Below are 11,529 nucleotides of genomic sequence, written 5' to 3'. Positions count from 1 at the left end.
ACGCACACACGCACACTCTCGCACACACACACACATTTACTCATGAATATTTATAGTTAGCCAAGGTTCTCCGGGCATTTGTATTTGTATTTGTATTTGCAATTGCCTTGCTTCGCCTTGCAAATAGACACAAGACGCAACCTGTGCTCCCTGCAATACACACACACACACACACTCACACACACACATGGACACACGCGCGCAGACACACGTGCCTAATCAAAATGCTGCATTAGAATAATCTTTAATCGAGTCGTATTTTTAGTTAGAAATGATTAACCAAGGCATTTAGAGCTGCGGCAACCTTTTCGATGCGCCAAGGAATCTCTGTGGCCAAATCTGAGCAACTTCCTGGGATTAGCCGAGCCATACGAATGCCAAACAGACTGTGTGTGTGGGTGTGAGTGTGTTGTTATGCGTGTGTCTGTTGACGGGTGTATGTGTGTTAGCATGTGGCATTTACTGGGTCTTTACAATTTAACGCACTGCCAAGTTCAAATACACAAAAGCGCTGCCATCGACTTGGCCAAAAAAAAAACAAGTATCAAAATTTCAGTCGGGTGTAAGCGACTTGGCCATACTTTGCTTACAGCTAAAAAGAAGAATCTGGTTGATTGTTGTGCTTGGCGACTCGATGACTAAGCCCAAAGCTGTGGCTAGAATAGTTTTGGCTCTTCTCTTCTTATGGGCTTTATGACATTTAGGGAAGCCCTTTCGATGTATAGCACCAAAATTTGGTAACTCCTGATCTAAACTTTGGGAGATATAGATTCACGTACACCCTACTGACCGTGGCCAACAAATTTTAACCCCTTGTCCAATGCGAAGAAATACTAGTATATATTTAAAGTGTCAAATCACCACAATATACTCCTATTCACTTTGTAAACAGAGTATTAAAAACACAGCGCAAAAGGTGGGACGCTCGGCAGGATCCAATGCACACGCCTCCGTTAACAATAATTTACGCAACTTTGCGCCTCTTTTGTAAAAAGAAAATAGCTTACAAAAAGCGAGCCTGAAACATGCGCAACCAAGGGGCAACAAAATGCCGCCCAGATGGCCGGCAAAAACTCATAGTAAAAGACCATTAAATTATCCAGCGGGAAACATGTGAATGGAGAGGGCGGGGGCACAACAACAATAAATGTGCGTGTGTGTGCATGTGTGAGTGTGTGTGTGTGGCACATTTGTCAAATTGCCGAACCACAAGTTGGCAGCTTTAAGAAGCCGTCAACAACAAGAACAATTGCTCAATATTTTATTAGTCTAATTTAATATTTGTTTCATTCGTTTTTTGTTTCTTATTTTTTTTTTTTTTGTCAGCCCTGGCAGATTGACGAATTTTTGTGGTGGCCCTCTTTAATATTTATTAAAAGTCATGTGCGTGCCGCCACTCGGGGGAATTACTTGAACTTCTTGACTGAAGCGTGCAAAGCCCGGGCTAAGCATTGCCTCAGTCTGAGGTTTTGCTCTGCTCCTTTCTTTTTTTTTCGACTTTGGGACAGCTTTGTGATATGAGAAACCCATCGCCATCAGCTGTCCTGCTGTCTGCCTGTCCGTCTATCTGTTGTCTGATGACTGCTGCTTCGACGTAATTTTGTACTCATTTTCTTCTTGTTGTGTTTTTTTTTTGGCGTCACAAAAAAATTTTGCATTTATTACATCGAACGCCTTCATTACATCCACAGCGAGCTGACAAGTGACGAGCGTTTTCAGCGTGGGTGTTGCACAGTGGCAAAAGCTAGCGTAAACAGTGTGCGAAAATGTTTAGACAATGGAAAATGTTATTAATTCAGTATATGATAGTTACCTAAGGTGCGAATATTTAAGTGTAAAATGTATAATAGTGGCATATAACAGTGGTGTATAACAGTAATACGTAAAAATAAAGCGAAAACTTACAATTCCCAACTAGGTAAAGCGCTTTGAAAAAAGAGACAACTGCTCATGTACTTCTTAAAGCTTGTTAAATAAATGTTTAGATCACATCTTAATCAAGTTCTTACTTGAGACGTAGGGGAGAAATAAATAGAAAGCGGTAAATATAAGGAAATGACATTTTCTTGCTGTTCTTCCCGACTTTCGATTATTGAACTTAAATAAGCGACAGCATAATCGTAAAGATCGGATGAATAAAATTGAAATCACAGTGATGTGATGAATATGTTAAACTGATATCCAAAAACAAGAAAAAATTTGAAAAAAATATATGGAAAAACAGGTTATCAAAAACCCGACTAAAACGGCCACGATTAATGCGCCCTTGCGACGCTTCGTAAATTAAATATATATATTATTTTCTCTTTTATTAGCTATTGAGATATATACCCAAAGTTTTTTCTTATCGTTTACGTATTGGCATACAACATTATAAAATTTCTACAATTTCCTGTAGTATTTTATCATAAAATATGCGCATTGTTCGCCAAGAAACATTCATCTCGACATTTTCAACCGAAGCTTCAATTTTTCTTCCCACGAACTTAAGTTAATTTGAATGCCATTCAATATGTTGAACTCTTAAGCGATATTAATTAAAATTTAAATAATTCAAATTGAAACATTCGCATATATACACGTTATATATATATAAATTGATGTCAATTTCCTTTGGCAAAATCGCACTTCAATAATGATATAACCAATATTGTAATTAACAGATTTTCAGACCTTCTGTGGCTCGATAAGTGGACTTAATGAATTTCATTTACTCTGAAATTGATATCAATGCCTGGGCCTCATTTCACAAATGTCGTTGCATTTTGTGCGTATTGAAGGCCGATTGCACTGCAAGAAAAACAACAACAACAAGAACTATGTGAAATTTATCCACTGTGGCGCCAGCTGCCCAGCCTCTTCCCAACAGCAAAAGGCGCATTGCATGAGCCTGCCTCTGCCTGTCATTTAGTATGTAAATTGAGATAAATCGTTTCTTGTGTCTGCCACACACCCACACACACACACACACACACACCCGCCCACACACACACGCACACACAATAATGTACAGGCATATACATATTATATAGCGACTTATATATGCATGTATATGGGCATATGTATAGGCAACGTAATATATAAGAAGGCCGTAAGTAAGTAACACGTCCTTACGCCAACAACAAAGGCAACACCAAACACCAACAACAACAACAACAACAACAACAACAACGGCGGCGGCAACAGCAACTGTCGCTGATGTATGGCGAGTGCGGCATACGGCGCGTATGAGTTATTTCCTGTACGAAGCCATTTTATTATTAAAAAACCCAGAAGCGGCCGTCAGTTGGAGTGAGATGGCCTAAGACGAGCCTGGCGAGCGTGACTAGCTTTGATGTTTGACTGAAGGCAGCCACATCATTTGGGCGTGGCTGCAACTGCAACAGCTGCTGCTGCTGCTGCTGCTGCTGCAGCAACTGCAACGGCTACTGCTGCTGCTGCTGCTGCACGCCACTTGAAGCTTTAAGTGCATAATTGCCTTAATTAGCCACCAAAACGACGTTTGGCTTGGCTCGAACTGCCCGTGCTTGCAGCGCTCCTTGCAGGCGCTGCCTCAAGGACTCAACTCACACTCACACACACACAGACACACACCCACACATATATAAAGGCATACAGTCAGCGAAAAAATATAGGTATTATGGATTCAACTTTGAATGGGTTAGATTTGATGCCCTCCAAATATCACGTACATTTCTATTTCAAATAATTTGTATTCATTTAATAAATCTATTTTGAATTTAAAATGAACAAAGCAAAGGAAATATAAAAACGGCTAGCATTTAGTATACGGTACTTATTTCAAGAATTTACATGTACAACATGTTACAGATCTTAAAGCTAGCCCCGAGAATATTATCGTCGGTGATTGACTGACTGATGGACTGACTGACTGACTTTGCTTTTTTCTTTACCATCCGATTGACCTCAAACTAAATTTAAAAGATATGCTCGAATTCATTTGAGCAATGTCTCCTACTTTATTGAAAATCTATCATTGCCTGTTGGAAATGAGGGTCAAAGATTTGGTGGGTGATGTTCGGGTCCATTTCGGTAATTATTTATTTGTAATTGAGAAGTTGGCTGTTTTTTTTTATATCTCATTATTGCTGTCTCGAAGATCAGATTTTAAATATATACTTTATACTTTTTTGAAGCAAACCATTAAATTTTTTGTTAGTGAAATGCTGGAACTGGTTTAATTCAAGTCCACCTTACAGCTATGGGAGTGACAATCTTGGGCATTTTGAAATAGGATTTTTTTTCGCATTTGATGAAGCGGTTGCATTTTATTTGGGTACAACATTTTGTTGCCTTTTCTCTGAGTGTATATGTATAATAGCTCTACTCCCTAGCTACCATCAATGTACTATGGTGCTGCTGCTCTGGCTGCCAAACTGATTAATCGCCCAAACGCTTTGTAAGCACTTTGTATATGCCGTTGCCCCAGCGACCCCATTTAACAGTCCGGCCACCGAAGCCGGGCCACCCAGCCCTCGCGCCCTCGCTCAAATCACAAAAACTACACGAGCTCTTGTAATGCGCTTATAAATTTTGTCTGCACAAATTTTCACACACACACACACACACCCACACACACTGAGCCAACCAACCCCAAGCTCAAAGCCAGTTCCCGTCATCGTATTTCGATGATGGCTCCCTTTCGTAGAGTCACGGGGTGGGAGGAGTCTATTGCGTAAAAGCTATCGATTATTTGTATAGTGCTCGTAATGCAACAAATGCAAAACCTGCAAAATTTGCCCATTTTCCCTCAATTTCTTTATTTTATTCTACCTTCTTTTTTGTTGCTGCCACGTGCCGCACAGTGTTAGCAACCACCACCTCCATTAAAAGGTCAGAAAATTGAGTTTTTCGTTGCAAATTCGAAATTCTGGCGAACTTTAAGTTTAATTAAGTCTTTTTACAATTTAACTTTTTTTTTTTGTGAGCTCGGCTTGATGAAAAACACAAACAATTTATTATTTCAATTATAAACGCTTGCCTCTATTTGAAGTAAATTAAATTTCTACATGATTGACTTAATTAGTGCAAGTATTCAAGATAAATTATTTTACAAATGCATGAGTTTGACATAACTTGTTAAACTTTTGTTTTTTTTTTTGTTAAATAATAGTATACATTTTTTAATAGACATTACATTAATTTAAAAAAAATATCAACGTTTTTTCAATTAGTAGAAGAAATTACCCAGCATTGGCCGGTTCGTATGCGAGTATTGAAATAAATGCAATTGGTAGCGCAGCTGTTTGTGGGATTGAAGCCAATTTCAATGCAAATCCGCGCAGTTTGCCCTCAAGCATTCGCTTTGAATTCGCATTGACAGCATTGCAGTTGACAAAACAAACGAAATATGCATTTTAATTATTAATAAAACAATAATAAACCAATAAAAAAAAACAGAGATATGTTAAAAGAATAGGTGTTAATTCCTTGTTAAATATCTCTGTTTTTCTTTTTGTTTTATTATTGTTTTTCCTTTGTTAATAATAACAAATAAACGATATAAACTAACTAACAATATACAAATTCAAAATGTATGGATTTGAACCTACCTCTCGTTCGCCAAGCAAACTTATATGGAAGAGTTCCGGTTGCTCTGTTTTTGACCACAGATTTTCCCCACTTACAGATCGAATTTATCCAATCCCAACTTAGTGTTCAATTTTAGCCTACTTCAGTAGAAATTTCAGTGTATCACTTAACAGTCAGAACAAACTCTTATATAACATAAAGATATATACATATATATGTATATATAGATCGCAAGTCATCAATTCTAGCAATTAGTAAACCTAGCCTGTAAGCGGACACTCTGAATACTTAACTGAAAAGGTTTTACTTTCTAAATTCCACTGTTTTGTACTCTATTTCATTATCTAATCTCTCTCTTACTTTGCAGCTTTAACCTGTGTCTGATCCTGATTGCATTGGTTTCACTGTGCTACAGGTAAGGCTAAATATATTTGGACCAATTTAATTTTCACAGCCGCTTCCGTTGCCTATGTGCTTGTGTGTAGGTGTGTGTGTGTGCAACGATTGCTGTAAAGCTGCCTGCTGTACCCACACACACACACACACACACACACACACACACACACGCAGACTGTTGGGCCCATATAGGCGCTCGTTTGGTTGCCTATCAATGAATGTTTGTGTGTGTATTATTTTTATTTTTTTGTTTAGGCAGCTGTATATGTGGGTCGGTAATTGCTTTGCAACGAAATAGAGCATAACAAATTTCACGAGGCGTAAGTTTATGCAGAACCCAGCTCGTTTTACAGCCACAAGCCGCAGCTTGAGCCGCCAGAAAATCCGGCCCAAAAAGCTGAAGCTAACAAGTTAGGACGTTCTAGTCGGGCGTAAACGAACGCCCAATACTCTAGCCAAGGCTGCAAAGCGGATTTCAACCGAGCCGGCTCAAACACAGAATTCCAATTAAGTTTTTTTTACTACGAACCGAACTTTAAACTCATTCAAAAAAAGCAACCAAACTGAAACCTGAAATGAACTATTTGTATTTTTTCAATATAAATTGCCTGGGCGTAAATGGCTTAGACCGTAATAATTGAGTTTATTTAACCATATTTGGTAGCTGTCAACTTTGTGCAGAGATCACATTTGATTTTTGCAATATTTTCAGTAGAACGAGCAATTGTTAATTAAAAGCTAAATTCATTTCATTTTTTTTAGTAACTATACAAAAAAAGAATTAAGTTTTCAACTAAATGAAATGATGTGGAAAATCAGCTTCACAAAACGAACTTTCAAGCAAGCAGTTGGTTTTTGTACGAAGCGCGAAGTTAAGGGATCGAACCCCATTAAAGACAAATATTTGTATACAAATTTCAACACATTGTTCTAAGCCCCGCGTATTTTTGAACTAAAGATAATAAGTGATCGATTTTTGCCCCCAAGCTGTAAGCTTCTAACTATTAACCCAAATTCAGTGGCTTTCAAACTGTGACTAAAGGAAATTTCAATTATTTCGCTCGATATTTAAAGAAGCTTATCAATGTCTTAATGTTTATTTTGGAGACGATAGCTCTATAGCTTCGGAAGTTAGAGATTCTCGCAGTTTAATGTCCCCTTTATGATATGCACAAGTATATCAATTGTATCAAGTATAAAACCAATATACTCCCTTGTACACTCTGTAAACAGTGTATAAAAAATGTGGACCCAGTCAACAGTTTGTTAGCGCCGTTTGTGTGTGCGCGGTGGCTAATCGAAGTTTCACTTAGCAAATCAACAAAGTTGTTGCCAGTTGTTGTTGTTGTTGTTGGTCGCATTTGTTGTTGTACACACCTAGGCATGATTAGCATTCCGAGCAAAGCCACAGCGACGCAACAATTTGCAAAGTGAATTAACATGCCAGCGTCCACGTAGTTAGCCAAAAATCCATGCCCCTCCCCGTACAGCCAAAAAAGGACACCAGTCGCGGCGACATGTTCAACTTTGAATACAGGCATTGACGTCAGAATCAGAGCCAGTGTTGGGCAACGAGCTGTTTGGGGAATTGTGCGCGCATTATCTCGTTGCTGCCAGCCGGCGGTTGGGCGTCTGGGCATTTGGGCGGGTGGGCGTGGCACTGTTGGCTAATTGGCCAACGGCAGCACAAAATTATAATTTGCATTTATAATTTTATTGACAATAAAAAGTATTTAATTTTTGGCCCAAAAATCTGATGGCCTCGTGCCGCTGAGCTCCTCTCTGCTGCTGCTCTGAGCTCTTTTGGCACGCTGCGGGCGTCAGCCAGTTACCAACAAGTCAACACTTTAACTAATGCTGCTCCTTACGACAGCAACAGCAACAACAAGGACACACTGAGCAAGCAGAGAGCCAGAATTTGTCATGAAAAATTAAAAAACAAACTGAAAATTGCATATTTCGACAGCTTTTCAGGCGTTTGCTGACGAGCATAAAAGTGGACAGCGGATGGTTGAGCGACACCGTGCGGGGCGTGACGGGGCGGGGCGGGGCGGGACAGGACGGTTTGGGTAACTGAAAGGCTAGCGGAAAACTCGAAAATCCTCTTAATAATTCATAAAACTTTAGAAAACTACTTAACTCTCTCAAACTACTAACTGAATCAAACTAAACTAAAGCAACTGCTGGCGCTGTTGCGATTGGAGACCGGGCAACTAGTTGGGTTTCCTCTACTCTATGGAGGCCAAGTGCCTGGCGGCAATAAAAAAAAAATACACAAAAGAACAGCTATCTAAGGCACGACGAAGATGAAATGCTCTGGTAGATATGTTGCATAGAATTGCGAGCCTTTTGCGCTTGAAATTCTCAAATGGTTTTAGCTACGGACCGCTTAAGGTTGCGCGAGTTGCCAACACGCGACCCTCCTTGTCATGGGAAGAAATGTTCAATAACTGTCGAGGAAAAACTTTGTTGCTGTCAAAACGATGAAACATTAACCTACGTTTGCTAATCTAGGATAAGCGTTCGGAATTTCTGGAAATTAACTCCCTTACTTTATGGGGGGTCGTATTAAGGACGCATTTTAAAAAACTAATCCATTGTATTTCCTCGTATGTCTTATGAAATGAAAATAGAGATATATGCTATAGTTGTCCGATATTGATATGACTTTGCACATAAATAAGGAGCACAGTTAAACTAATAAATGACAAGTTTGGTCGGAAAATAAGAATATGATGAGGAACTGGAAGATTTTTTCAAACCAGAATTAAACTTTTGACGGAGCATTCCTATTGCACCTCAGCCTATTTTGATATATTTTCTGCCCGCAACAGACAAACAAACATATACAACATATTATCTAATAAATATACACTCTTTGGGTACGAAAAAGTCTCCTACACATTGCATGACATAACTATAATACCCTCTTAAAGGGCATAAGAAACCGGGAGAAGAGGTGGGCGTGTCGCTGCTGTTATACAGTTACAGCTGGAGCCTACATCTTCAGCTTTTCAGCTGCTGCGAGAAAGAGAGAGAGAGAGAGAGAGAGTTGCCCGCCGCTGGGCAGTCGTAAACTTGGCCAAGTTTGTCGCCTTCAGACTCGCAACTATGGCACACAATGATGAAGTCCGGGCCCGGCAACAGTTCATCATATTTACAGCTTTGTTAAGTTATTTTTGCTAGATCCTCCCCCGTCCGTCCCTCTCACTGTAAAAGTGTTGCAGGAAAAATGCATGAATGCAGCCCCCTGCAGCCCGCCTCTGACAAATTTAGTTTTACGTATTGTTGAGATTGCCTGTTTAAAAGCTAATTTCGAGCGTGCCAAAAAAAAATAGGTATATATATATATTTATATATAGTGCTCGTATATATGATAAAAGTTGTCGCTCGGCAAGTTTTGCGCCTTTCAATTTCTGGGAACTACTTTTGAGTTGTCTGCTCTGCGCTCCTCCTGGCTGCTATTGTAAGTGACAAGCCAAATGGCATGTCTTCAGCTTTATACACTTTAATCTAATGCCGCTTCGTTGTAAGAAAATGGCAAAAACAGCAAGAAGAGCCATGTTCCTATCTACCCGACGGGCGCCTAAATACCCTTGCAAGGGCAATTGTTCGAAGTTATTTTCTTGTTAGCCAGAAACTTTATTTCGGAACAATTGTTTCTTTATGAGCTATATGAGTTATATGATTCAGAGCTCCGATTTTAAATTTTACCACATGTTAGGTCTTAAAATTTGACAGAATGTTAGGAAGGAAAAAGGTCAAAACTTCGTTGCTTCTAACTTTAACTTGGTTTGTTATTTTCTTCCTTTTTCTTTTTTGATATTTCAATGTTATTTACATTGCTTGAGTTTTCTAAAAGCATCGATCTTTCGGACATTCAACAATGTCTAAGATGCTTCCAAATAAGCTCAAGGAGACCCGATATGCATACAAAACAAACGACTTGTCCCCCAAACGACTTATACCCAATAGCTGCAAAAATACCTGGCAGGCTTTCTTATCCTTTAACAAAACAAAAAAACAATGAAACGAGATCGAATACCTTCCGATACATTAAGGAATACACTTTTTGTTAATCAATTTTCATATCCGAAGTAAAATATCTATGTGCTACTAAAAAACTAACTGCGACATATTAGTAAAGTGGGAATGTATAGTTCAATTTGGAGAATATGTTCAAGTATTATTTTTCAATTATTTATTTGATTGTTCCGTTGACTCGTTTGTTGATGTTAAACAAGCATAAATAGGTTTTTTGTCACAAATGGCATGATGAAATGATCATAGACTCTACAAAAGGGTATTAGAAGTTTCATACCAAAAAACGAGAAACTACTTAACTATAAACTCCATAAACAGAATTCGAAATGAATGCCGCTTTTAGCTGGCTTCAGCTGTTGCTGCTGCTCCTTCTTTGCCTTTGCCCATTGAGCTGCTTCTTCTAATTGGGTCAGCGGCGGAGGTTGGTCATTGACCAATGCAGTTGCCAGCAAATCGGGTTGTAATTAACTGAATTCTAAGGAAATCCAAATCACTCAAGTGAACAGTTGCCAATTAAAGGATTCCCCTTTGGTTGCCACCGGCAAATTATAAATATATAAGTAGCCGAAGATATTTTAAGCATTTTTAAGCTTACCTAATTAAATGCAAGTGTAGATTAGATAGTCATTTATTGCACAAAGTTGTTTGCTCAAATTAAATGAATTAAACATCAAATTAATCTCAAGGATATTAACCCAATCTAAATTTTTTAAAATATCCGACTTAAAGACAAATATTTCATAACAATTGTATATTCAATTGTCAAACTATGTTTAAAATCTATATTGAGGACAAACCAAAATGATATTAAAGTAAAACTCGCTTCACTTTTGACAAAGTTTTAAAACTTGAAGGTTGACCAAATCATTAACTATGAAATCTTGGACTTTACAAGGATGAGATTCGTGTCGTTTATAACTTTTGATTCAAATAAATTTGTTATTATTAGAACACATTTAACAAAAAACACATTTCTTTTCTTCTATTTATATGGACTGTTTTTATATTATAATGATATTTTTAATTAACTGAAAATCAACCCTTTCTCGTCGTCGACTGCTCTGTAATTATTTGACACATTAAACGTTTTGTGATTTATCCGATGTGAATAAATGAATGCGAACGAGCACGGCAAGGTACAGCCAGGGGGCAAAAGGTGAGACAGGGCAAAAAAAACATAAAAATAAAGGTTTGAAATTTTAATCGCTCGTTTTTTGCATGCAGCCAGGAATCCCAGAGGAAGCATTAGAGAGAGACATAAAAAAAAGAAAACAAATAGAAAAGAAAAACAAAGCCAAATAAAAGTTAAATAAGAAATGCTTGAAAAGTTTTCACACTCTTCCGTTTTGCTGGAACTGTGGAACTGGCTGGGAGCTGCCGGTTGATGATTGTTATCAGAGTTTGACTTGAACTTAATGTTGTTGTTTCTGCAACATGCTATGCCACATTTCTATACCCTGTTCACAATGTGAAAATGGGTATGTTGGTCAGCCGCTTTGTCATATAAATACTACTCGTCAGACAAATTCTAAAAAT

At 38.3% G+C, this 11,529-nt stretch overlaps 1 protein-coding gene across 2 annotated transcripts in view; it reads left to right on the top strand.

The window, feature by feature from the left end:
* Positions 1-11,529, top strand: part of kek6 (kekkon 6) — a 68,729-nt gene that overhangs the window by 37,561 nt on the left and 19,639 nt on the right. For both annotated transcript variants that reach the window (XM_064696460.1, XM_064696459.1), the window contains exon 2: positions 5,921-5,968. The gene's annotated coding sequence lies outside the window, so the exon portion shown is untranslated. The remainder of the gene's footprint in view (positions 1-5,920; positions 5,969-11,529) is intronic.

This window comes from Drosophila montana, unplaced genomic scaffold (genome assembly GCF_035044405.1).
Source record: "Drosophila montana isolate Dmon_TW-CO22-7 unplaced genomic scaffold, ASM3504440v1 contig_3848_1, whole genome shotgun sequence".
NCBI lineage: Eukaryota > Metazoa > Arthropoda > Insecta > Diptera > Drosophilidae > Drosophila > Drosophila montana.
Note: the sequence above shows the minus strand (reverse complement) of the source record. Positions and strands in the feature narration are given on the sequence as shown.